This window comes from Balearica regulorum, chromosome 22 (assembly GCF_011004875.1).
Source record: "Balearica regulorum gibbericeps isolate bBalReg1 chromosome 22, bBalReg1.pri, whole genome shotgun sequence".
NCBI lineage: Eukaryota > Metazoa > Chordata > Aves > Gruiformes > Gruidae > Balearica > Balearica regulorum.
Genome location: NC_046205.1, coordinates 2,368,600 through 2,394,962, shown reverse-complemented (window position 1 = coordinate 2,394,962; position 26,363 = coordinate 2,368,600). Strand labels below are relative to the sequence as shown.

The 26,363-nt window shown below is 43.4% G+C and overlaps 1 long non-coding RNA gene across 1 annotated transcript in view; it reads right to left on the bottom strand.

Moving 5' to 3' along the window:
* Positions 1-2,106: 2,106 nt before the first annotated feature.
* Positions 2,107-26,363, bottom strand: part of LOC142604779 (uncharacterized) — a 73,536-nt gene continuing 49,279 nt past the window's right edge. The window contains exons 2-3 of the long non-coding RNA XR_012838614.1: positions 3,757-3,916; positions 2,107-2,183 (exon numbers count right to left, since the gene is read on the bottom strand). This is a non-coding gene — a long non-coding RNA (uncharacterized LOC142604779). The remainder of the gene's footprint in view (positions 2,184-3,756; positions 3,917-26,363) is intronic.

Genomic DNA, 26,363 nt, shown 5'->3' with positions numbered 1-26,363 from the left:
AGATATAAGGATGTTGGACAAAACGTGGCACAGTCAATGACAGTATCTTGAGAAGGTTGGGAAATAGAAGAATAAAGAATATTATGAAGGAATGAGAAGATGTAGAAATTAATTCTCTGAAGACAGGATATCAAATATTTTGTGACATGCTATCATTGGAAAGGGCCCAGAATGAAAATGATATATTAAAAGCAAGTGAGTGTAGAGAGTAGAGACAGTGCATGACAAGGAGATGGCCTCAGAGGTGCCAAGAAATTACTCACATGCAAATCCATGAAAGCTTTTCTGGAGAAATTAATGGATTATCTACAGAACAAAACCTGAGATGAGAGCAATTAGAAATATCTCTGAGCCTCCACGAGCCCTTTGCTTAGCATGGAGCTGCATTTGGAACAGGAGAGAGCTGGGCTTTGACCAGAAATCATGGCTTTGGCTGAAGTTTGGTTTACTTTCCAGATCTGTTTGAAATCCAGGCTTACAGCAAAATTTGGTGGGATGCCCTAAACAAGGTCATGTGAAAAACTGAAAGTTCACTCACAAACCACTGACAGTTCTCCTTCTGAGATCTATGATGGAATCTCAGATTCTTTTTACACCCAAATAAACTCTGGGGAATCAAAGTTACTTCTGATTTGCAGTGTCAGAGGGAGGAGTTGTGGGCTGAGGCTCATCTCTCACAAGATTGGACACCCAACCTTTAGTCCCTTAAGCCTAAGCATATTGCTGAAGGCTCCTTCTGGAAGCAGAAATAAGCAGGAAACTTCAGGGACCAGTTCATCCAACATGTCTTAAGTGTCTGCTTCAGGCTAAGAAGAAACAGGTTGCAGTGGTGTAGATGTCTAACTGTTAATTATAGAGAGTATGACCAGGGCAGATGTAGACATCTAACTTCTAGACACAAAAGATAAGGCAGATCTTTCACCCTTCTCCCACTAATATCTCTGGGAACTAAGGGGGGCAGCTTCTACCCATCTCTCTAGGCATTTTCCCTTTGTCATGGGATAATAGCTATATTTCATCTAAAACTTTTATTAGGGCGATATCAAGGTCAGTAAAACATTAAAGATTTTTTCAAGTCCATGAGTATAATTATCATTTTATCGTTGGGGATACCTTAGCTCAGGACTCGTTAGGTCTAATGGGTCAACAGAAACCTGGACTGCACCTCATCCACAGTGCTGTCTGTTCGCAAATCTCCCACACCATGGTATTGTAAGTCTTAAATGACAGAAATTTCCCATGAACAGAAGAGAAGGGACCTGAAAAAGGAAAACTGTGATAATTTTCTAAAGGCAGAATTCAGTGAAAGGGATCTTGCCAAATAGCTGGTCAAGAGAGGCGACTTCAGAATTTAGGATTAAAAAAGACCAGATGGTCAAGTCTCCAAACTCCAAGCAAAGTGTCAAAGGAGCTAAGGGAGCTGCTAGAACTAGAAAGGCAGTACATCAGAAGCTTCCTTGGAAAATAGAAAATTAACAGTGGACAGAAGTGAAGTGTACAAAACACCTGTCAAAGGGAAATGCTATAGGGAACAGCAGAGCAAAACTATAGGCCTGTAAAGATTGACATTGCCAAAGGGAAAGATTCTAGGGAACAAGGATGAGGGACAGATGCGGGGGGGTGGGGTGGGGGAAGTAAGTTTTGATTTAATTAAAGAGAACAGGCCTGGATTCACAAATGGGAGTTCATGTATAGCAAGCCAGGTGAAGTATTTTTGGCAGAACGCACCATGGAGGTAGTTTAATGAAATTTTAGGAGTGCAATGCAGTGAAAGCAAACTTCCAAGGTCACCATGTTACTGGAGCTAGGCATGAGAAACAGGACTGATGAAGAACAGTTGCCTGGTATAATGACTTAGAAGAAGCCAGGAACCTGAAGGAAACATTTAGGCACCCCACATTTGTCTTAATTTTTTTTCATGGGTTTGTAGTACTTCTGGAAGCTACTTATAAAACAGTCCAAGATGTTAGACCTTTCTCTCAACTGGGAAACGTGGCAAGTAAGGATTTATCTTGATAAATCACAGGTGTAAAATCTTACCAAATCAGGAGTGCAAGGCAATAGGAATAATGTGATCTTTGTACTCATTTTACCCTGGACTAGGTGGTGTTGCCTGGGCTTCCTCAGGTTCTCAGTCTTGGAAATAATACAGAAAAGGTAGAAGTATGTTTGCAGTGTTCCACCTGTGGAGAGAAGCAGAGATGTTATGAAGTCAGTTTTGGTAAGGTCTCCCTGTCACCTATTGCTGGCTATTGATCAATGATCCCAGCATCCGTGTCATCTCTATTCCTCTCCCCAACATCTTTGGTACTGTTGTCAACAACTATGGCCACATTTTCTTCTTTATTCCATTTTCTGATGCATCCCATGGACATGCAACACTCAAGATAAATGCACTAGAGAGAGAGAGCATAAAAGCACTTAATTTACAGTACAGTATACAGGTTTACAGACACACTTAGACATTTCACCAGAACCATCTAATTTTCATGCTTAAATTATGTTTTGCAAGTAGGTGAGGTGAGAAGCCTGGCTGCAAACTCTGCTGATGTGTTTTGAACGACTGACAGGAGTTGAAGTAATGAGGTTTTGAAATCAGCTCTTGGCCTTTCCATGAATTCTCACAGCTTTTATTACTTGTGCATCTCTAGCTGAAAATTCATCTTGCATTCCCAGAATACAACAAAGGTATGAAAACATGAGAATTAACTCTGTGTGTGTAGATATATCACTGACTGAACAATTTTACAGCAGTCTGTTTGTGGGCTAAACACGATCAGAAATGAGGCAGATTGTCCTGAACTGACTCAAGTGTTTGTTTTTCCTTGCTTTTTACTTCTGATTTCGCTCACTTTGGCTTATATCATGATTCATTCCACTTACATCAACATCACTGATCGAAACAGGACTCTATGCAAACAAAAAGTTAGGCTGACACAGCAATATCCAGATTTTATTTGTGCTGGAGCTATCCCACTGACTTTAGCAGTCAAATTTACAACAGCCCTTACAGAAGGGTCATGTACTTTCTGGTGAGTAATGGTCTGTTCTATTACATGCTCTACTATCTCCTATGATGCAAAGCAGAGATTTTCTGATTCAGTAATTCATGCACAGGGGACTCAGGTATACTTTAAATATGATGTATTCTAGATGTATTTTGAGTCAGTGTTTCTTCTATGCCTTTCATGAGCCCACAAAGAACTATAGTCACAAAGGGATCTCTCTCTACTTCAGAAAAATTTCAGAGCTTGTTTGGTGCTTTGCAATAAACCAGAATTGGCTTGTAACACCTCATAATTTTGTTTTCAGAACCACTAGGATTAAAAAAAAATCTGTGAATTGTGTTGTCTCACAGGATATAGTCTTACTGTATAATAGGGATGGAAATAGTGTGAAAAAATCTGCCCATGTTGAATTATCTTCTTTTATTCTTTTCTCTCCTGATCATTAAATATAGGAAAGGATAATATATACACATAGTAGATAGCTAGATCGTAAGGTAAGCAAGTAGAATGGAATATAGAGAAAAATGTACATAGTTGTTAGAGAAAAAGCTTTAAGTATTAGCCAAGGACTCAAGAATCATCGTCAAATGAAAGATGTGGTCAAGCTGTAAATTAGATACAGCTTTAACATATCAGCTTTTTGATTAAGCATGCCAGATTGATTGATTTTGGTGCCAGACAGAACATCCTGTTACCGGAATGGAGACCATCAGGTATGATAATGATACAGATAAAGCAATCATCTCACCTTTACTGGCTCCAGGCCAGTGTGTGTGGCCTGAATGGGAAGTCCAGGTCTGGTGTTCCAGTATCTGGTTGTGGTCTGCAGCCCAACACTCCCCACATTGCATGCTGTTATTCCCCACTTTCAGAAGGCAGGACAAGCATGGGCTAGCAGTGGCTCTCATCTGAACAGGAATAGGATAGGAAGAGGTCTTAGGTCTCTGTCTGTGCCATCTCCAAAGCTTAAAGTCCTTAAGGTGGGCTCCTAATGTGTCTCCCTGGGCACATGGAATGGATAGCACCCATGTCACTTATGAGCCCATGGCTCCTGGTAGTTGGCATGTTCCTAAGTTACCTGAAATACCCAAATACTCTGCATCTGGTCTCAACCCAAAGGCTGGCAAATTGCAGCGCTCTGCCAGGCTGAACCAACCACTTCTCATGAGTATTGCACTGCACAGCACAGCGAGAGCAGCACCAGGGCATTTCACCAAACGCCTTAGTCAGTAAATGTGTTTATCGCTGAGGTGTTAGCTTAGTGGTTTAAGCTTCCGTAAAATAAATTAACATGTATTAGCTGCTGTAAAGCAAAAGGGACTTGAGTTTGTTTTCCACCACTGTGACTCTTAAGAAATGCTGTTGCCCATTTTTGTTTTCCTGCAGGCTGTGCCTTACTGCCAGCTATTTATTTATTTATTTATTTAGTGGCAGTTCAAAGAGATTGGAGGCACGTTCATGCATTTCAGTGAATTCCCAAAGAGACTAAAGGCTTGAACTCAAACGCTTCTGGCAATGCACAAAACTTGGTCTGCTGGGTCCACGGACAACATGTTTCTGAAGATCATTCAATACTTGCATGAGAGATAAGTTACGTGGCACAGTGTGAACTCTAATACCTCACTTGCAGAGAGAAAGGTTTGCTGGATTACACATTTGAGACGCTAGAAGTGATAGACAGTTCTTCCACTGCTGTTTAACCCACTTTGCAAACAGAAACACCTTAGAGACTTCTTCCTCCCTTTACTGTCATGTCCCTGTAAACTAAAACATGGCTCTCCATTATTTTACTTAACCTGGATATTGCTAATAAAGACTTTTTCTCCATAATAAGTATTTTTGCTCCAGTATTTTTCTGAATAGGTTTTTAGGTGTATAATAATCTTAACTAATTTAATTTTAGATTTTGGGTTTCTAGATTTAGAATCTTTCTTCCGAGCTATATGCACATCAGTGAACAAATAAATTATGTCCTCCTGCTTTACACTGAATTTTGAGATCTTGTTATGGAGCACTAGTAAATGCATTTTTCTCTTCCTTTTGAAGTGTCTGACCATTCGGTATGATGAAGCAAGAAATCAAAAATTGCAACCAAAATGATATGAATTATTCTTGAGATTATGGGATAGTTTTCCTAAAACCAACATCTAAATCTATTAGATAATGAACACATTTTCTCAGCTGTGTCTTTTTCCATTAGTGTTTAACTTTACAGCTTAGAAATATCTATGTTTTAACATACAGTAGGCATGAGGTGACACTAAGTTGTATGTCTAGACTCCTTTCATTAAGGAGAAAGAGTCTGCATAAACTGTAAATATATGGGAATAACAGCAGTTGCACATCACCTATAGTCAAGAAAATGTCATAGATGAGAATAGTGTGAGACAAAGTTCCCACAATCATTCATTTTTCAGGGACTTTCTGGGTTACGCAGTAAAAGTAACTCAAATTAGATGCCCTCAATATAGGTGTGGTATATTTGAATAAATATTGAGCTGTATCTGCTTCCAGAAGCATCTTCGTTGACAATAAATGGGTGACTGAGGTTAGAAACCTAATGTCAAAAATCTAACATTTTGGAAAATAATTTTCTACCCAGGATGTCCAAACCAGGGTAGAAGGTTTCTACTCCTTTGCTCTGGGACATGCTTCTTGTCTTACAGGACCTTTTTCCCACTAACATTGAGTTGATTTGACCAGGCCAGAGCAAAGGGGGTCTGTGTGCCTGAGCCCACACTGTGCTGTTCTGGTCACTGAAGCGTTTTGAGATCAAAATGAAATCAAATCCACTGAGTTCACTAAAAGGATCTTGTGGAGGCTTATTAACTGCCTCAAGGCAAAGTCTGCCCATGTGGCTTAAACCATCTTCAAAATCAGCATAGATGACTTTTCATCAAAATGGTTGAGGAGCAATGACACAGCCACTTCCACCAGCTCATCCATGGAAGCAGTGACCTCCAGGAGAGGAGATGTCACCAATACCTATCACAGTAGGAGCATCTTAAACTGCTCCAGCATCCCTATAGAGCTTGTGTGACCACATATATTGTCTTCCAGGGCTAAATAGCTCTGTACTACTATGAGGTCATTAAGCACACCATGTTTGTTCCTGTTTACTCCTTGCATTAAAAAAATGCAGTACAAACCCAAAGCAACAAGAAACTGAAGCCTAAAATCTCCCAGGCATTCAAGCATTGAATTGACCTGGGATTCCTGCCCTTTTTCATCACAGTGATCACAGGTCAGAAGTCACCCTGGCTTTTCAAGCATCTGAGAAATGGTTCTGTGCTTTCCTGTTAGCCTTTACTTTCAAATCCCAATGGTTTAATGCATCGTGACCATAGGTACAAACTGTTTGCTGGCTCAGACCTGGGGAGTAGCTGCCAATGTTTATCAACAGCCTCTCTGGGTGCACTCAAAGGAAAACAACAGCCCTTCCCTCAAATCTGCTCACACATTCACAGGCATTTGGAGCAGGATGAATGAAACCTCAGAGAGGGGCCGTTTGTTTTTTCCTTCACAGGACTGGTGCCTCTAACACTCTAGGCTGTGCGGATCCTAACAGATCACATCTGTGCTCCCTGAGGGGCTTGTGGGAATAGAAAAACGTCCTAGAAATGCAAACACTGGTCCAAGAACACGCATCTCCTGGGGATATGGTCTCCTTACGTGCATGAGGAAGATGTTTTTGAAAACCAACACACAGTTACACAAAGGGGAATTTGTATCAGTCACTGTATATGCTTGGAAGGGGCTTTTGGACATCTTGTTATCATAATAAACCTGTTTACAGAAAGAATTAACACCTTCTCACACCTGCCTGCATGCGAGAGGAACACATTCTTGCTGGTCTGTCCACAACTGCATGCATTATATAATGTCTCGAGGACTCTTCCAACCCTGATTCTCTCTGAATCTATGATGATCCCTAAACCCTTATCGAATTGTTTAGCATTGCCCAGGAAGAGGCCATGATTGCACTGTTGGCACACATCAGAGCCTCCTTTACATCAGGGATAGCTCAAGCACAACTGTCATCCTGCCTAGGAAAGATTCATGAGATACATGGAGATCATTCAGTGCCTAATCCAAAATGAGAGCCAGAGGTCATCAAATCAATGTAACAGAAGGCAGAAGCAGAAGGCAGAGTCAAAGCAAAGCAAAGGAGATGTTTCTTCATGGAGATGAACATCCTTACACAGAATTAGGCTGTGAAACTCCTGCCATAGAATGCCATGAGTTTGCAGGGAAAGGATGGACAAGTTCAGAGAAAAGAAATCCATAGAGGGTTATTAAACACATAAAAAACTACATTAGGTGAACAAAGTTGCTTAGCTGAAAATGGATAGATATTGGAAAATGCCATGTTCTGTTCTTGTACTCTTTCCTAGGAAGCTAGTTTTGGCCCCTGTCAGAGACATGGCTGCACAGACACACTTGTTCTTACCGTCCAGCAGATTGATGTGTGGCTACAGCAAGGAAGACAAACCTCCTTAAGAGTCCATGAGCACAGAGCTGGGTATCAGCCCAAACACAGTGGCATTGTGCACTCTCATCCACAGACGTGCATGAGGGGATGGATCCTTTCAAAGCCAGCAGAGCATAGCATCACACCTCCCACACAGTTTTCCTACAGCAAAGGTCATACTACCAAAACAGTGGCTCACTGAAGCAAACAACATGAAGTCTTATATTTGAGGCCAGTTGAGAGGTTTTCAGCTTTATTTTAGCAGAAAAAGGACTGCCATGCAAGACTCACTGGGCTTCCAGGGCTAAGAAGCCAGTACCTGCTCTCCTACAGCTGATTCTCTGCTTTGCCACGCACACATGCACTGGATGGCTACTAAAGGGGTCAGATAGTGGTGTTGGGGCAGGAAACACCATGGAAGAACCCTGCAGGTAGCCGGCATGACATAATGAGCAATAACTTAATTGCATGACAATATATCCTAAGGTATAGGGAGGTCGTACACTTCACTCTTTCTCATGTGGAGCTACTCAGCACCCCTGGAGATGCTATTTTCTTGGCCAGATGAAGTCCTTCCCCAGTTAAAATGTCCTTGGAGACTGAATGAACTGCAAGAATGAACTCCTGTAAGTGCAAAGACTGGATCCAGGAAGGGGCTTGAAATTGCTATGATGAACTTGTGACTATGCACAAAGCTTCAACTTACATGAAATTTGTCTTGATTATCACAAAAGAGAGAATTCCATAGGTGAAGCCCTTCCTTTGAACTATCCTTAGATAGAGACTTTTTTTCCTGTATTTCCCTTTAACACACTTAACTGGAAAAAAGGAACATGACATAGAGAAGGTGAGATATTTTAAGCATCCTGCTGTGTTTTGGTTCTGTCCTCAGAAGAAGTAGTAATCAAGAGCATAAGTAACTTCATAGTTTCTTTTCCCATCAGCTTACATGCATACTTTGGTACCTGTTTTAATCTGCTTCAGCTCTGGCCCTCCTCCTCCCACCACACAGTTTCAAACTCAATGCTGAAAAAAAATCAAGCTACTAATGTGCAGCTGACTACGGGGACTAAGCCATGAAGTTCAGATCTAGATCACAATTTCCTCCATGTTGAAGAGTGCAGACAGCTACCCCAGTGCTAGAACAAGCTTTCAAGGTCATACTTATATCCAAATGTGGGAAGGGTGCCGAAGATCCATTTTGAAGATGTCAAGCAGCATTTGAAGTAGCATTTTTCAGGGGTTTTTTTCTTTTTTTTTTTCCTCTTTGTGTGTGTGTGTGTGTGTGCAAAGAACCAGACTTCTATCAGCACCATATCAGATTCACTTGAACTTCCTGGATTTTAGCATTTTTTAGGTTTCGGCTGCCTCTTCTGTCTCTGCAACAGTCTCAGAAATAGCTAAATTTAGATGATTACACTGAATATTGCAGCATAACTCAGGTTTGGAAACCTCAGGCTTTTCATTGCAGTTTCAGACCTGACATAGTCCAGTCCCTTCCTAATTAGCCCTGACAGCAGAAAGGGCCCTACAGCATTCAGCAATCTCAGAGTCATTATGGAATTAGCAGGGTGCCTGATTTTGCTTTGAAGTCAGTGAAGTATATCTGTTGTAAAGGTTGAGACATGGTGTGAGGCCACACACTCTTAATATCTGTAAAATGATCCAATAATGAAAAGATTTTTATAAGCATAAAATGTTGCAGAAGTCAAAGATACCGAAATGATACTAGAAATGGAGCAAAAGCCATAACAAGATCATCAAGACTCGTATCTCGATCCCAAAGGACCCCATTAAGAAATATTAGTTATAGCACTCATCTCACCTTATTTAGCTAATACCTTAAACCAATTTAATCATCACCTTATCCAAAAGCTTGATGCTTTCTCCAAGGCAGGTATCCTGGACATGCATAACACAAACCTTCCTTTAAAAAATCCTGTTCCCATTAACATCACTACAAGCCCAGTGTTAACGCACTGATTTCAGACTTCTACACCAACACCATGAAGGGGAACATAGCCTGTGAATTTTACAAGCTACTCAGCAGCTTTTCGGCATGTATTTAAGTCCAGCAAAAAGACCTGGAAGAGAAATGGCACTGCCTGTCCTCCTTCCAGCAGAAAAAATAATATTATTAAACATTCTGATTTTCAGGTTCCAAGGGCAGGCGTTACACACAACAGCACAAGAAGAAAACCTGTTTTCAGTGAAGCCTGTATGGTAAGCCTGTTGCAAAGCTCCTGGCTCCTCTCCCAGGGCTTTTTTCTTCCCACTGCTGGACTGAGTTATATTTCTTTGGGTCGGTCAAATCATTCATGCCAGGGTCAGCTCAGATCAAGCATTCTTCACCTCAGCTCACCCTGTGAGCAGCTGAAGTGTTTGGCAACCTGTGTCCTTGGCGTGGAGGAGTAGGAACCGCTCCTGCGGCACAAAGTGTTTTGAAGAAGTTGCAAAGCAAGGCAATGTTCAGTAGAGAGAGTTGCCCCATGCTTTCAGAAAGCATGCAACTGTCTTAGAATCATAGAATCATTTAGGTTGGAAAAGATCTTTAAGATCATGAAGTCCAGCCGTTAACCCAACACTGCCAAGTGCATCACTAAACCATGTACCTACACACCACATCTACACATCTTTTAAATACCTCCAGTGACAGTGACTCCACCACTTCCCTGGGCAGCCTGTTCCTGTGCTTGACAGCCCTTTGGGTGAAGAAATTTTTCCTAATATCCAATCTCAACCTCCTTTCAGGTAGTTGTAGAGAGCGATCAGGTCTCCCCTCAGCCTCCTTTTCTCCAAGCTAAACAATCCCAGTTCCCTCAGCCGCTCCTCATCAGACTTGCGCTCCAGACCCCTCACCACTGGGTTGCTCTTCTTTGGACACACTCCAGCTCTGTAGAGCCTTCCCACCCTCCATCAGATCAATGCTCCCGCACAACTTGGGTGTCCTCTGCAAACTTACTGAGGGTGCACTCGATCTCCTCGTCCAGACCATTGATAAAGAGATTAAAGAGAACTGGCCCCAGACACCACTTGTGACCGGCCACCAACTGGGTGTAACTCCATTCACCACAACTCTTTGGGCCCAGACATCCAGCCAGTTTTTTACTCAGCAAAGAGGACGCCCATCCAAGCCATGAGCAGCCAGTTTCTCCAGGAGAATGCTGTGGGAAACAGTACCAAAGGCTCTACTAAAGTCCAGGCAGACAACATCCACAGCCTTTCCCTCATCCACTAAGTGAGTCACCTTGTCATAGAAGGAGATCAAGTTAGTCAAGAAGGACCTGCCTGGGCAAAATTTGTCTCCAAAGGATCATAAATGCACTTGTCCACAGGTCATTGTTTGAGTTTCCATTAGTGTCATTAAAGATTAACACCTCTGCTTAACCAGAGGTGTCTGGGGCTATTTCAGATGCTCAGGTGTCTGCATGGGGATGGAAGATGTGACACACATCACTTATGTGCCATAGGAGCAGGATGGCCCTAAGCTATCTCTAATGGCAGTAGACACTCAGTGGGCTACTGAACTGGCCCTGGCATCCACAGCCCCATCAATGTCAGTGAGTGCTCAGCTGAATTGCCTCAGGAGAGGCACCAGCTACCACTGGAGAAGCTCTGGGTAGCTGAGATACCTGAACAGAGTTGACACCTTCTATGACTGAAGGTGTGGATGTGAAGGGAGGATACAAGGGAATGGTTCTCTGATAGGAGCCTGGCTCTCCTGCTGTCCCTGGATGGGATGTCCTGCCACCACCATCAGAGACAGCCCTGGGCCTCATGGACCGTTAGTCTGCCCTTTAGGGCATTTCTTATCATCTTATTATCCAAAATCCATTGTTTTATATCAGGCTGATATTTGTAGTGTGTCTCCCACCACCTTCCAAAATGCAGGAAATGGCTTTGGGACAGTTTCTTCTCTCTGCTAATCCAGACAAATTCATTGACATCATGAGGGTTTCCTAGGTGAGAAGGGAAACAAGACTTCACTTGGAGAAATGCAAGCAGGCTTATGTTTATCATCTAAAGATAAAGCCAAGCATCAAATTGCTACTAATTTAAATGAGGAGGCAGACCATGTCCCCACTGCATATTTCCACTCTGGGGCAGATCTGATAGGGACATCACTGAGCCTCTGGCCACACCAAAATGTTTATTTCTTGCCAACCAACTACATTCACTTGATTTTTTTTTTATTTTTTTTTAATGACTTGTTTAAACGTTCTTCTGTTTGGCTGCCCCATTCCCTCATTCCCCCAGCACCTTGGTAAACCTACAGGACTTTGTGAGCCAATGCTCTGGGTTTGCCAACCTCTTACACAGCAACTTAGTTTGTAAGAATAATCCTGCACTCCTGAAACTTGCAACCCGTGTCCTGGGCTGCATCCCCAGCAGTGTGACCAGCAGGTCGAGGGAGGTGACTCTGCCCCTCTGCTCCGCTCTGTTGAGACCCCCCTGCAGTGCTGCGTCCAGCTCAGGGGTCCCCAGCACAAGAAGGACATGGAGCTGTTGGAGTGAGTCCAGAGGAGGCCACGGAGATGATCAGAGGGCTGGAGCACCTCTGCTATGGAGACAGGCTGAGAGAGTTGGGGTGGTTCAGCCTGGAGAAGAGAAGGTTCTGGGGAGACCTTAGAGCCCCTTCCAGTCCCTGAAGGGGCTCCAGGAAAGCTGGAGAGGGGCTGGTGACAAGGGCAGGGAGTGACAGGCCAAGGGGAATGGCCTGAAGCTGCAGGAGGGGAGATGGAGATGGGATGTGAGGCAGAAATCCTTCCCTGTGAGGGTGCTGAGGCCCTGGCACAGGGTGCCCAGAGAAGCTGTGGCTGCCCCTGGCTCCCTGGCAGTGTTCAAGGCCAGGTTGGATGGGGCTTTGGGCAACCTGGGCTAGTGGAGGGTGTCCCTGCCCATGGCAGGGGGTGGCACTGGATGGGCTGTGAGGTCCCTTCAAACCCAAATCATTCTATGATAATTCTATGGCTTCTCATTTGCCACCAGCTATTAACGATGAGGGTTGCCTGCTGAGTGTCACTCTGAAGAATTCAGGTTCTCACTGGCATAGAGTGAAATCATGAAGTCCCTGGCGGGATTCATATATTTTTTTTCCTTTCTAGCCCTGTTCCAAGAAAAATTAAATGCATTAGTTTCACCTTAAGCTGTGGTGATATTAAAATCCTATTACCTTTTCAAAGCAAGTCAGGGCACATTCGCATGGCTGCTGTTAACTGTCAGGGCAGAAGCAACAAGCAAGTCAAGATTCTCAAACAGACTTGGCAAATTCACATGATGAATTTATTTGCCGATGAAAATGACCGGTAGCTGACAGCAAACATTTGCCAACTTGAGCTGTATTCATCAAATAGGTCAGTTCAGAAAAAGAAATGGAAGAAGAATTCAGATGTGATGAAACATCTTTTCCTACTCTCTCCAAAGTGAAATAAGTGGGTTTTCATTTTTGAATTCTTAGACACCAAAGATGGCAAAACATTTTGTTCAAAAGGAAAAGCAAAGAAACAGAAAGTTGTGTCAGACCAAAACAGAACTTTAGGTGAGTTGAGGTTGAGTGAGAAAATGGAAATGTTTTCATTTCTAACAGACACACTTTTGTTTTTAATTTTCTGAGCAGTAATTTGGACAGCCCTGTTCTGGGGATCCCAACACTCTGTTTTTGCTATGAAAACATTTGGACTACCATTTGTAAACTTGGATAAATAAAATCCTGGCCCTTCCAAGGGTACCTATACCCTGACATACTCAAATGCCACAGCCAGGGACAGGCAGAACCCTCACACCTAAATGCCTTGGCGTTTTCACATCAACCAGGCTCTGGCAGCCTGCCTGGCTGAGGTGAGTCAAACCAAAGGTTGCTCATCATCTTTGACCCTTTTAGTGGCTGGTTTTGGACCACATGTGGTGAGACACCGCTACCAACAAACCCACGTGCCTTTGTGTCGTTGCAGCTGCTTGCATCGTGCTGCGCGTCACTTCTCCCACCACATCCTGACTCCTCCAGGACACAGCCCAGGGACCCCCGCTGTTCCTCCCCCAGGCACCTGGATTTCCATGAGGAGGACACCCAGGCGTGTGAGCCAGTCAGCTGCACTCCGAGCAGATGCCCATTACGGGCGCTCAAAGGAGCATGAGGTGCTTGAGCTCAGCACGGCCGCGGGCAGCCACAGGAGCACACCTCCAGAGAGCCCCTCTCCACCCGGGCTGCTGGAGACTAAGCACCGATGGCCACCATGCCAAGACTGTCGAATCCTGCTTTGCGGCCCTGTGAATGCCTAAGGAAATCCAGGAGCCAGTCCCACTGTATTTTTACCACTTTTTCCTCTGATACCATCTCCAGTCGGCAGAACATTATTTGCTGCCACATTTCCCTGTCATTGCAAGATAGGACATGTTTGTTTCTCTGCCAAATGCACCAGGTATTCCCAAGTACAAGGAACTTTATGTGCCCTGAAATGTCCCCAAAGCAGCCAGGTACAAGGCACCTGTTCCCACTAATGATCCAGTTACACTGAGGAACATGGGACTTGTTTGGTTGCCAAAGATTACAGGTGCATTGGGTTAAAAGGCATCCGCTTAGCGAAGCACATCCAGGCAGAAACAACCTGCTGTGCTTCTAGACATTTTAGGTGAAGGAACGTTAAAAACAAAAAACCGAAAAAACAAACTTTCTTTAAAGCGGCAGCAGGAGGCAGAGGGCAGGAGAGCCACCAGCAGTGATGCCTCCTAACCTGATGGCTGCGAGCAGATCGTTTGCCTTTCCTATGCCTCAGTTTCCACAAAATGGGAAAATGGCTGATGATTTCCTTTCCAAAGCACTCCAAGCTGCTGCTAAATATATATGTGAATATTACGAAACACCACACTGAAGTGAACAGAAAACACGCTCTCTGTTGTGCCTCCAAGTGTCCCAGGTGAGCTTCAGTGGAAAGAGCCAAGTGCACACAACTGATGACTCTGTTACAGGGCTTAGCATAAAGCACTAATAAGCAGATTCTGCCCTATTTTTGTCATGTTGTGCAAACACACTGCTGACACTTGATTACTTCTGTCCTAGGCACATTTTATTTTTTTTTATGAGAAGCTAACCAGGAAAAATAGAAATGAGAGTAAGCACCTGCTTTTAATAGCAGAATTAGTAGATTTGGTCAATGTCCTTTTTCAATATTTATTAAAGAGGAGAAGAAAGAACATTTCCATCTCTCACTAACCTGCGAATTTAATGCTTTTGATTGTTTACCCATAGCTGCTCTCTAACACAAGCAATTTCCTGCATTATTTCATTAAGGTAATATATATACACACACACATATACTTTCCCAAATAATCCAAGGCTACTTCTTTCCTGACTATTTGCATTTGAGAGCTCTGACTGAATTAATTTCAGACAAAATGTAAATATGGCACCTGGATTCTGATCAGGAGAACAAACTGTCTCTGGGATTTTTTTTCATGACTGAAGCAAAATCTTCAGGAGGAAGAGTACTGGCGGGCACCCATCTCCTTCCCCAAGCGTGTGCTTTCATAATGTGCCTTCATTAAGCATGGGAGGAAAATGTGAAGCTGTATGACAGATATGGGACAGGTCTTGTCTTTCCATCACAGGGAAAAAAAAGTCCTAAATGAACCATCCCTCTGAGGTAATGAATGCAAAGATCATCCAGCCGTTTGGCTTGAAAGAAAGCATCTCTTGTTCAGTACGTACCGCACCCAAACTGGGGGATTTTGGGTCCAGCTGCATCTGGATTATGTCTCTGAAGAGCCAAACTCCTCTTAGGTTTGTGGCTGTGGCACAGTGCAACGGTCTGAGAAGATGCAAGAGAGGTGGCGATTGGGTTTGTCACTCCAGAGGGACTTGTGTCTGAGTTCCATCCTCACATTTTTCTGGGGAAATATTCCTTACCTGACACTGGATAAATGAGTCCTTGCTCCTGCTGGTCACAACTGTCTGTCGAGCTTCCCACCTGGGATAAGGAGTTCATCCTGCTGTGGTTTTGCACTGAGAAGAGCTCAAAATCTTTATAAAATCCAACCAGTGCCCTGACACCTCAGCTGATGTACATTCATTTTTCCCATGGAGGATGTCTCCCACAGAGAGCCCCACATGAGGATGAGCAAAATGGTAAAAAATAAATTCCCATTGCAACCAATAATGTAGATGCTGTAGATGCTCCTAAGACTTTCCAGAAACACCAGAAGGATAGCTGTGACTCTGCTTAAAATCAGAAAGAGCCCTAAAAAGCAAGCATTGATTTAAGACAGCTGCATTCTCTGTAAAGATACAGATTGTTTTCCACAGTGTTCAAGCTCCAGCTTTGTACACCTTTTAACCAGGACCTGACCATGGTCTGGAGCAAGCTGCAGCCGACAGCAACATCTACAGGCAGAGCAACATGCTGCAAGCGATGCTGCTCCTGGATGCTACAAATCATTTTGCTGCTTGTGATGTTTGTATCATTAAACTGGCTCGGCCCAGCAGGTGTAACTCCAGAGGTGGGCTGGCGAGTCAGTGGTCTGTGTGAATTCCCAGGGGGTCTGTGTTAGAAGTGTTTTGCTCTGTAGAGTGAGAACCAGAAAGCAGGCAGCAGCATGAGAAGGGCAAGGAAAAGGAGGGATTCCCCCAAGGGACAACATGTCTGGAGAGGTGGTCTTAAATACCCTCCCATGCTATGCTCTCAGGAGCTGTGCCGTAATCATGGCTTCATTTTGTGGAAAATATGAGAAAGGCGAAAGAAAGTGTAACTCATAAGAAGTTAAACTAGAAATTGCACTGGCACATTCACCAAGATGCTGCACGCTGCAGGTGATCCAACCAGGCAAGCTCTGTGAGAAGCAGCAAGGGGTTGTGTGTCTCCGTGCAAAGACCAGGAGCCACTCAGTGAACCTCAGTCATTGGGACTGGTCTGTGGTGGTGGCAAATCCACAAATCCACAATCCTTCTACTGCTGGCACTGCCCTGCACACCCTGGGAGGTATGGCTGATCCAGCCTGTCTCTCAGTCCATCTCCAAGCTCATCTCAGCCTCAGTGTCCTGCTCACAAGGACGTGTCCAGGATACAGGCAAAGCAAAGTCTCAGGATCCACTTTGGTGAACAGAAAGGTCTCCAGATCTCCACTGGCTACTGGTGAGAAGCTCAGTGCGGTTGCTCATGCATAGACATCTAGTGCAACTTAATCGCCCTGAAGTATCTCACATGGCCTCCTAATGTCCCTCCAGAAAAGAATTGTTCTCCTGAGACCCTGTGTCACATTTTCCAGTCCACCGTATATATCTTGGGTGCCCTCAGGGTGTTCCAAATGAAACAAATGCTTAAGTAATTGAATTGCGCCCCTGATCTCTATTGATTCTGATGGGAGGATAGGCACTCAGCACATATGGAGCCATGTACATTAAATCACCTTAATCTGCAGATGAATCTTATCCAGGCAAATGTGCTTAAGCTGATTCTCTTCATCTCTCTGTGTAGATGGACATTTTTTGTCCCCTTCAAATCTCTGACAACAGGGTTTCAGCTTTCTAGCTGAGGAGCTGGTTTCCAGCCTCCCCCTTCCTCAAACCTTTGGGAAGGGAGTGCCTCCAGGCATCACTCTGCAGTCAGGATTGCAGCTTTTTTTTAATTATTTTTTTGGGCTGAGATCCCTCCCTGCAATATGAGGGCCAGGACGGCTCTGTGCATTTCCAATTATAAATTTTGCAGCATCTGGTCTCATGAGAATTCACTCCATGAGCATGATGCTGAAATCTCAGTGCTGAAGATACAGAAACCTTGAAAATGTTTCTTGAGGTGCAATTTGCACAGTGAGAAGAGCACGGGGCTGCATCTGTTGAGTTAGATCAAGGCTAAATAGCTCATGGCTGCACATGTATCCTAAGATACATGTGCATATGTTTCCCTAAAATGCTATGGCAAAAATAATTAATGAGTAAGTGTGATAACTGAGCAGAGAATGAGTGTCTTTTCTACTTGTTAGGGAAATACTGATTTTTGTTGCATATAATCTCTTTTGGACTCCAAATAAAACCATCCAAAGTCTTACCTGAAAGATGGTTCCAGGGCTACAGCTTCAGGTTTCTGATTTTGTTGTCAAACATTCAATGTGAAGCTGAACAGTTAAAAATGTCTTCCTCTCTGTGTATTTGCCTTTGTCGACAAAAATGGAAACACTCCATAAAAAGTGACTATGGAACTAAAGTTTCAAAATCCCTGATTTCTGCAGAAAAACAGTTTTGATGCATCCAGTCCTTGCCCTATTATTCCAGGCTGTTTTGCACCTCTGCAAAGACGTCTGCTGGCCAGGCAATGGTTAACACCTTTCCATCAATGCAAAAACCTCAGACTTAGCAATTTTTTATTTTAGTCAATTCCTTTCCCCTTCCCTTGCCAGTGGTCTGCCTTTGAAGCTGGATCTTGCAAAACTTGCATTCATTAAATGGAACTGACTTTGGAAAAGCCAAGAGAAATAGAAAAAAATTAAATAAAATCCCCCAAATCTTTGAGTCTGTTTCCTTAAGACCGCAGCCCAGCTCCGCCAGACGGGCTTAGCCACAGGGGTGAGCATCCTTCGCTTTGCATATGCAGGAGGGAGGAGAAATCTCCGTGGATGATTTCTGGACCCATTTATGAGCAGGAAATCTATTAAATGCCATGCCAGCATTGTTCACAGCCTTTGAACCTGCCTCCTCCAGGCCCAGTGGTCTCCAACGCACCCAACCACATGGTCCATGGTGGAGCAGGGGAGCAAAGGGGAAAGCTCCAGAGCTGCAAGAGCTGAGATAACTCGGGCCTGCTGCTGCTCTTCCTCCCTTTCCATGAGCCATCATCCCCCTCTCCTACTGGCCTCTCTGCTTTATTACTGCTGAGTAAAGTATTCCCTCTGCTGACTGTATCAAGTAACTCTTTATTGATGCGCCAGAGAATATTTTTTTTTTTTTTTTTTTTTTTTTTTGGTACGATAAAGAATCATTGGCTAAGTCTGCAGTAAAATCACCGAAGCCAATATATCTAGGGATGAATGAGCTAAATAAAGTTTGGGGCAAGTTTTTCTGCACTGAAAGGTCCTATGGGTTTGCACCCAGCTATCAATCGAGTTATGTTTAGAAAGCTTAAGAGCTTGATCTTCCTCTGGGCTATGTTTGATGAGTGCAGAAAGCCTAGATATTCATTTTTAAGCTAATAAACTGGCACACGTGGTCTGCTTTCTCTGGCTATGTAGCACTCTTAGCATTCAGAAGTGTTCCAGCTAAGCAGTAAATTTTACTCATAACTCGTGTTTGCCTCTAGAAGACCCAATTGTTCATTCCCAAGTTGTTATCTCTATATATTTATTTTGACCAAATTTCAAAAATAGTAATGGGGTGTTATAAACCAACTGAATTCTGGCATAAGGCACTATCTGCAAATTGCTTTGGATTTTGGAAGGAGAAGGGTATTCTTGGTTGTTGTTTTTAGTAAGATTAACAAGATTTATTTGTCCATCACCTAAACATTGAGGAGACAAACAGTGCTTGCCCCCACATATCACTACAAGAGAGAAGGTGGGGACCTCTCTGCATGGGCAATAAGGATTCAAGCAGCCTTGTTTAAAATTCATTATACCCTGGCTCTAGTGTTGTTACTCCACTCATGTATCTGGCAGCAGAACGAAACTCAGAAAGCCCACATCTCCAGGCAGAGCATACAGTCCTGCTCACCCCAGGGTGGACTCAAAATGGGATGGGAAGAGGTGGCAATGGGGACAGAGATCTCCTCACAGTGGGGAGGGGGGGTGGGGTGCGGGTTTTGTTTTTGTTTGGCGTGGCAAAATAAAGGTTGATGGAAACTGGACACTAGGGAGGGAGAAGAGCTGCTCAAATGAAAGGACAGCACTGTCACAAGAACAAATGGGGATGGAGCAGCCATGAAACAGTTCAGACTAGAAAGCAAAAAAGCCCTCAAAGCAATGAGGTTTGAGAGCAGCTTCCCTGCAGCTGAGGGAACGACATAATCTGATAGCAGAACTTCATGATGTGAGTCTTCCCATCACATGCGTGTCATGGGGCACATGTGCATGTACGCACCTTTCTTGTGGGGCTGGGCATGGGCCATGTAAAATGGGGTCATGGTCTCACATGCTGGACGAACAACAGGCGGGAAAGCAGCATTGTGGCTGGTTTATATTATTCAGCTCATTGGCAGAAGTAGCTATGCCTGTTTAAGATTAATTTTAACTCAAATTAAATTATTTGATCTATAAAATTGGGTTGGTAATGTCATGTTTTGTTCCCTCTGAGGAAAAGACCAACCATTCTTATTGGAACAGCTCTATTCTTGGCTCCACTAGGAACAAAACATTGTAATTTTACATGGCAGTTATGCTTTCTGATGACTCATATTGTGAGAACAAGTTGGGATAAATCGTTGGAGCACTGTGTAGAACACCCCCACCTTTTTTTATGGGGGGCCTGAAACAGGAGTTCAGACTGAGTTATTACACAGGGCCAGCTCTCAAATTCAGATCTGGAATCTAGAGCCCCTGAGCTCCAGGGAGGCTGGCTCCAGAGCTGTGGGCACAGTCCAGCTTTCTGCTAGAAAATGCTACCAAAAAAAAAAAAAAAAAAGGTAAATTAAATTTGACTTCTAATGCAAATCACAGCACGGTTGCATACATCAGTGAGAAAATAACCTTAACCATTGTCCTCCAAACAGCACTAGGGGATGAAATATATGCAACTCAGAGTTAACCTTAAACCTTCAGGCCTTGGTCAGTCAGACGTTAAGAAGGGTATTTCCTAATTAAGGTATTTTTTAAGCTATCTGACATTAATTGTTATAAAATGGAAATCTGACTTTAATGACTTTAAGGTCTCCTTTTCTATTAGTAACTCTGAAGGTATTTTGACCTGTGGGTTGGACAGCAAAGCATCCCTGCCCCGTTGTACAGAAGGGGTTGGGTGTGTACACCTCTGCTGTCCGTGGCATGGGGACAACTGCCCCCTGCACAGTGGTGGTCTGATGGGGATTGCCCTTTGGGACAAGCCTTCGAGATTCCGGTGTGGCCACAGTAGGACCTTCTCTCTGTCCTACCTGTCACTATGACTTTCCATGCGACTAGAGCGTACAGCCCAGTAACAGGCGTGACATCCTCACATGGTACGAATTTATCACAATCCTGATCTTGCCATTATCTGTTGTAAACTTTAGCAGAGACAACACTGAGACTCATTTTAGAGCTTTCTCAAGAGGAAAATGCCCCTTTGAGGATTGCTTTTTAAATGCTAAGGAGTTTGCTCTACTCATAAAACCAAAACAAAAGTCATTACACAATAAAGTTACCACCCCCGGTGCTGCAGTGCCATCAAACCCTAGCATGGCTAGTGTTCAATTAAAATGTAATCATATCAAAGGCATTTTGGAGTTGTATGACAATGCCTGTACACAGCACTAATACTGTAATGACACAGTAATCAAGTCTCAGTTGCATCCTATTCAAGTCCCAGCTGTTCTGAGTGAGGTATAACTTTCATCAGAGCTAATTATTTCGTATTAATCTCAATACTTTAGCCCATACAGCTTTATAATATGCAGATAATGAGGGTTCTCTTGTTGATGCCACAAACAAATGAGTTGAACCTCCTCTGCAGCATGGCCATAGGAGAGAGACGGAGTGACTGATTGAGACAGGGCTCCCACAGAGGGATATGAACAATTTAATTGTGATTGGTTTTTATAATTGGATTTTATTTTAATGGTTCATGCTGCTCCCAAAAGGCTCTTGGTGCAGGAAGTGCTTTATAAATAACATTTATTAATTGTTGTAACCTCTTTTTCTTTCATGAAAGAAAGCAGGGCTTTCTGAAAGCAGCTCTCCACCCCTGTTCATACCATCCAGAAGGACCTCCGGTACAGATGCAGCTTAAAATCATATACAACGTCTTCCAGAGTGCTGCTCACTCCAATGAAGGGAGAAAAATCACTCCTCCATCTGGGTTTTCAGTGGGGATTGAGTATCAGGTCGTTCCCATTCAGGACTCCCATTTCTGCCACCCGAGCTAAGGAATTAACCCAGTGAGTTTCCAGCAGCAGCTATCTCTGAAGTGAAACAGCCACTTGAAGGATCTTGTGGTGGTTTGGGTTACTTGCATGGATGATTAGTCATGAAGCTTTAGGCTTAAAGCTTTAATCCAGTTTCCTTTAAAGTTGATGGGAGCTTTGGCCCTATATGTGTTAGGGAGCATATTGCTTATGGCAACTCTAGCATAGGTTGAAAACCCTTATAAATCCCCTCTTTCCATGAACTCCTAACATTTTCTGAACCTTTCATCTTTTGGACTGAATTTTTCATGCTTGGTCTCTGCCAGGAGATTGTTTTTAATGGATGATTTGAACACAATCCCTCTAGCCATTTCAGTTCAGGGACAGTTAGACACACAAAGGCTCTTCTATATTTAAAAAAGAAAAAAGTATTGTGATAGAAGTGAATCAATTTAAAAATCAATCTTTTACAGACATAAAATGGCTTATTTCCATATAGTCATATGCGATAACTTTGTGGAGCATAGACAAATTCACATGCCCTGATTCCAACATGCATGTGTCATCATTTACGCTGTAAAGAGATCACGGTGACAGTACCAAACACAACTGATCTTATCCAGCTGCGTTTCAGAACTGATTTCCTCAATAGGTCTAATTCAGACCCACAGACAGCAAGAAAATGAGTCCCACTGCCGCTTCTCAGAATTAGAAATACATTGGATTGCTTTGAAAAATGCGGTAATAGAAATGGGATTAAATTTACTAGCATAAAGTCCATGCATTCAGGAGGCTGAGAACTGGAATTTCTACCCTAAGCTAGAGCTGAGCATGGAGGAAAAATCCCAGAGTGTGCTCAGCAATCACAAGGTGGCTCTGGGACACTGTTTTGGTAACGGCCATGAGAAATGCTGGTGTGATCCTACGATGGGTAAGGAATAGACTGCATGAGACTAAAAAAGGTATAGATGCAAGGCCATGGTCAGACCTCCTCAGGAAAACAATCCATTTTGGGGGGGCTGCCCAGGTCCAGGAGTGATGAAGGGATGAGCAGGACTGCTGGACTGACCAGAAGAGCTTGTACACATATACACGTTATCCATATGCTCATGCACCCCCATGAAAACATTTCACCAAGCAATAAAGCCACTCATTTCTAAAGAAAAAAGGCATTCATCTCATTGCAGAAAGCTGGCTGTGAACTCTTATAATCTTCATTACTAAGAAAAAAGAAAAGGGGAGCATTTTCCACTAAAAACACAGCCAGACAAGAAAACCCCACTAACAGCCTGGTGAGATCTTGTCTTAAAGAGGAAACTCTTCTTGTGGGTCCAAACCAGTCAGGAAAAACAACTAGATTTTCTTCACCATTTTGCATCCACGGCCACAAATAGCTTTATTATTGTCAAGTAACTATGTCTGGGACATTACTGGATGGCATCAACTTGTTACCTGTTTCACAGATGGGAAAGTAGTGTGCCCAGATGATAAATTGCTCTTCACGCAGCAAATCAACAGCAGGGTTGGGAACAGAAGTCCTGATCGCTGATCTGTTCACTGATTAGAGAGGCTAGTTATAAAAAAGTGGGATTTGTTCCAGAAAATTCCAACATTTCTAAACTAACTCCCACTCTGAGGGCAATCCAGAGCCGCAGCATCAGGATTTCCTGGGAAAATGCCATTCCCAAGCATTTCAGCTCAGAATTGCCAGCTTATTGCAGTCATGTGGAACAGTTTCTCATGGTGATGTCCAAGTTACATGTTTTGGTGTACCATATAAATACTCCATCGGTATTAGAATATAAAAGTCAGGGCTAAATTGAACAAGATCATTAAGTTGCAATGAGGTGTTAGGCACAACTGCAAAGAAACAAATCGTGTTAACTGCTGTCCGACCACACATTTCACCAGATTTGCAAAGTTCAGGCAAAACAACCTGTGATAAAACCACATTTTGAAGTCAACAAGGCTTTATCAACTTCCAGCTCCTGGGGATATTATACCAATTACTACTCCTGACTGCTAAAGTAAGAAAAGAAGTGTCTTTAAATGCAAAATAATTGCTCTGACTTATTTCTCTGAATGCTTACAACTCTTGGAATTACAAACCCAACAACCCTCTCATTGCACAATTAAATTTAAAATTAGTAAATGAATAGCTAAGATATATCTAGTCTGGATATGGATGAAAGGAAGCAGTAGATGATAACGGCCAAATCCATCACTGGTGGGACTCAAGAGCAGTCAGCAGAGGTAATAAGCAGAGCAATGCTGGGTCCAGAGTAGTTTCTCCTACAAGAAAAGCCTTCAGCATATGTTAATGGCAACAGCTCACAGTGTGTATCACACAAATCCTATTCATGTCCAGAATTCCTATCACTCTATTAGTGTCACAAGTTATTAAAAGGACATTTCAAAAATAGGTCTCTCCAAGTGGAACCGGTAAGAAGTAACCATGGCTATTTGATATAGTCATAGCAACAAAGGAGCATCACCTTGGCAACACACCAGGCTTATTTACCGAGGTGCGTGTCAAAGCATATTAAAGTCATTTATATCTGAATGAGTTCTGATGCCATCTTCTAATCCTCCGAGCTCCCAAGCAGCCTCGCAACAGCTATGGAAAAGTAATCAAAGGAAGGGTTTGTGTCATATAGCGTGTACCACGCTCACAAATAAAGGCATTTTCATTTCTGTCAGATTTCTGACCTGTTCAAAACTAATAACTTGCATGTGACTGAAATAATAAAAGCATTGGCTGGAAACAACTATGATGGAAACCCTTGAGGTGAAAATTAAATGTAGAAATTAAAATGGACTAGCACATGCCCCTGCCTGGATATCAGAAAGGAAGAAATCTGGAGATGTTCCTTGTAGCTGGGACGCAGCAAAGACCCACTGCTGTCAGAGAGCACATATAGAGCCCGAGCCAAGAGATGGCAAGCTGGGCATCATCTTGCCAAGCAGGACTGTCCGCAGCACCACCATCTTCATCTGAGCTAGCTGATGAGATTTCCATCATTAAAGCAGGAGGCAGCATTTTTAATTGAGTCCATCCCAAGAAACCAATTATTTCAGTCCAGACTGTCTGGATACCATGTATCTGTAAGAACTGTGCATCCCTTACAAGAAAATACGTAGCTTTGACCCCACATGATCATGATGGTTGAAATAATAATTTAAAAAACAAGAAACGCAGGATCACTGCAGGACCGGACCCAGAGGAATAAAAGTCATCTTGGCACAAGCATGCCATTGTGCAGGGGGGCAAGTGCAAGCCCTGACAGCATCAGAAGCACACAGAGCATCTGAATGCCACGTGGGACTCATTTCAGAGCCTCTAACCCTTGATAGGACTTTGACACTGGCACCTTTGTATCCCGCCAAGACTGCAGCTGCAGGGCCCATTGTCATTCATGTCCCTCTGCAGCAGATTAGGTAGCAAAGCAAAATGCATCTTAATAGCATCTTGTGTGGCAAAGATGTTTTAACAATTTAATGCAATTTCTTTACACGCATGAGGGGCAACAGAAGCTTCTTAAACAGTCACTCAATCAGCTTTATCCCTCTTCATCTGCTGAAGTTTACTCATGAGAGGTCACCTTGAAGAATTTGTCTTTTTCTGACCTGTCTCTTTCTTTCTCCCCTGCCTTAGGGACTCAAAGAAACTGGGAAAAAAAACGAGGAAAGATAAATACTTTAATTCTATCATGTACCACAGGCCCCACTTGTGTAGCAGCATGGCCTTGAGAGCAAGGCACAGCCCTCGAGCATGGTGTGGGGCTCTTTGCTCACTCTGAGCTCCACGGGGTTGAGAAGGAAGCCATGAGACACTTGTGCTGCCTGCATGGGATTGTCCTCCCACCTCTCCTCTGAGATCTCTTCTCCAAAGACAGATCTCTTCCCATACCCCCTCCAATGCCTCCTGCATTAGGATTCATCCAACCAGACTTCAGACCTCTCTTAAATGAGAAGAATTGCCCTCTGGAGGCCTCCAATCCTCTCAGTTGACTGCAGGGGAGGGTTAGGTGGTGGGTAGACCAGTTCCACACTGTGCTCTCCTCATGAGGTAATTCATCCATCTGGTTTTTTTGTTTACTCTCCTAATCTCTGTCCTCTTTGTTTAGCCTGATGCTCAGAGCAAGGAGTGACTCATTATAAGCCTATGCACGCACTCCAGGAACACAGCAAGATCTTTTGACTGCTGTATCTCCATTATAATATTTTAAAGGTTTTATAATAGATTGGATCATTTCAGGTACGTGCAGCATAGCTAGCTGGCAAAACTCAGCAAGAGCTTACAAACGTGTGCGAGGGAGGTCGTATTTACAGCTTAGATACACTCAAGACTCATGGAAATGCCACCAGCCGGGCAGAGACGAACCAGCACTAGACCTGTTCAAGGCTATTATTGAGAGAGATGATGGAATTATGATTATACCTGTGTCTGCACAATGAAATCCTGGAGAGAAAGAGGTCAGCAGGGGCACCGAGGAAATGAAAACACTGCGACTCACTCATTGCAGGAAATTGCTGCCCATGGGACAAATTCAGCTCTTGTGAGGCAAGCACAGCTCCCTGAGTTGCACCAGTGAGACCTTTACACCACCACTGGTATGGTCCTGTTGCAGGTAAGCCAGGGCACCTGTATCTGGCACAAGGGGGTACAGGAAGAATCCTTGGCTCTTTCTGGGCTTCTTATATGTTTCCAAGCCAGCTACATTTGATCTCAGCAAGACTCAGCTTATCCATATCTTAGATATCTAGCGCTTGTTTTTATAATCTAACACCTGTTTACTTTCTCTCAGGAGTTGTGAAGTTTACTCTGTGCTTGGAGAGAACTTCAGGAGCCCAAACTCAGAGCATTATTTG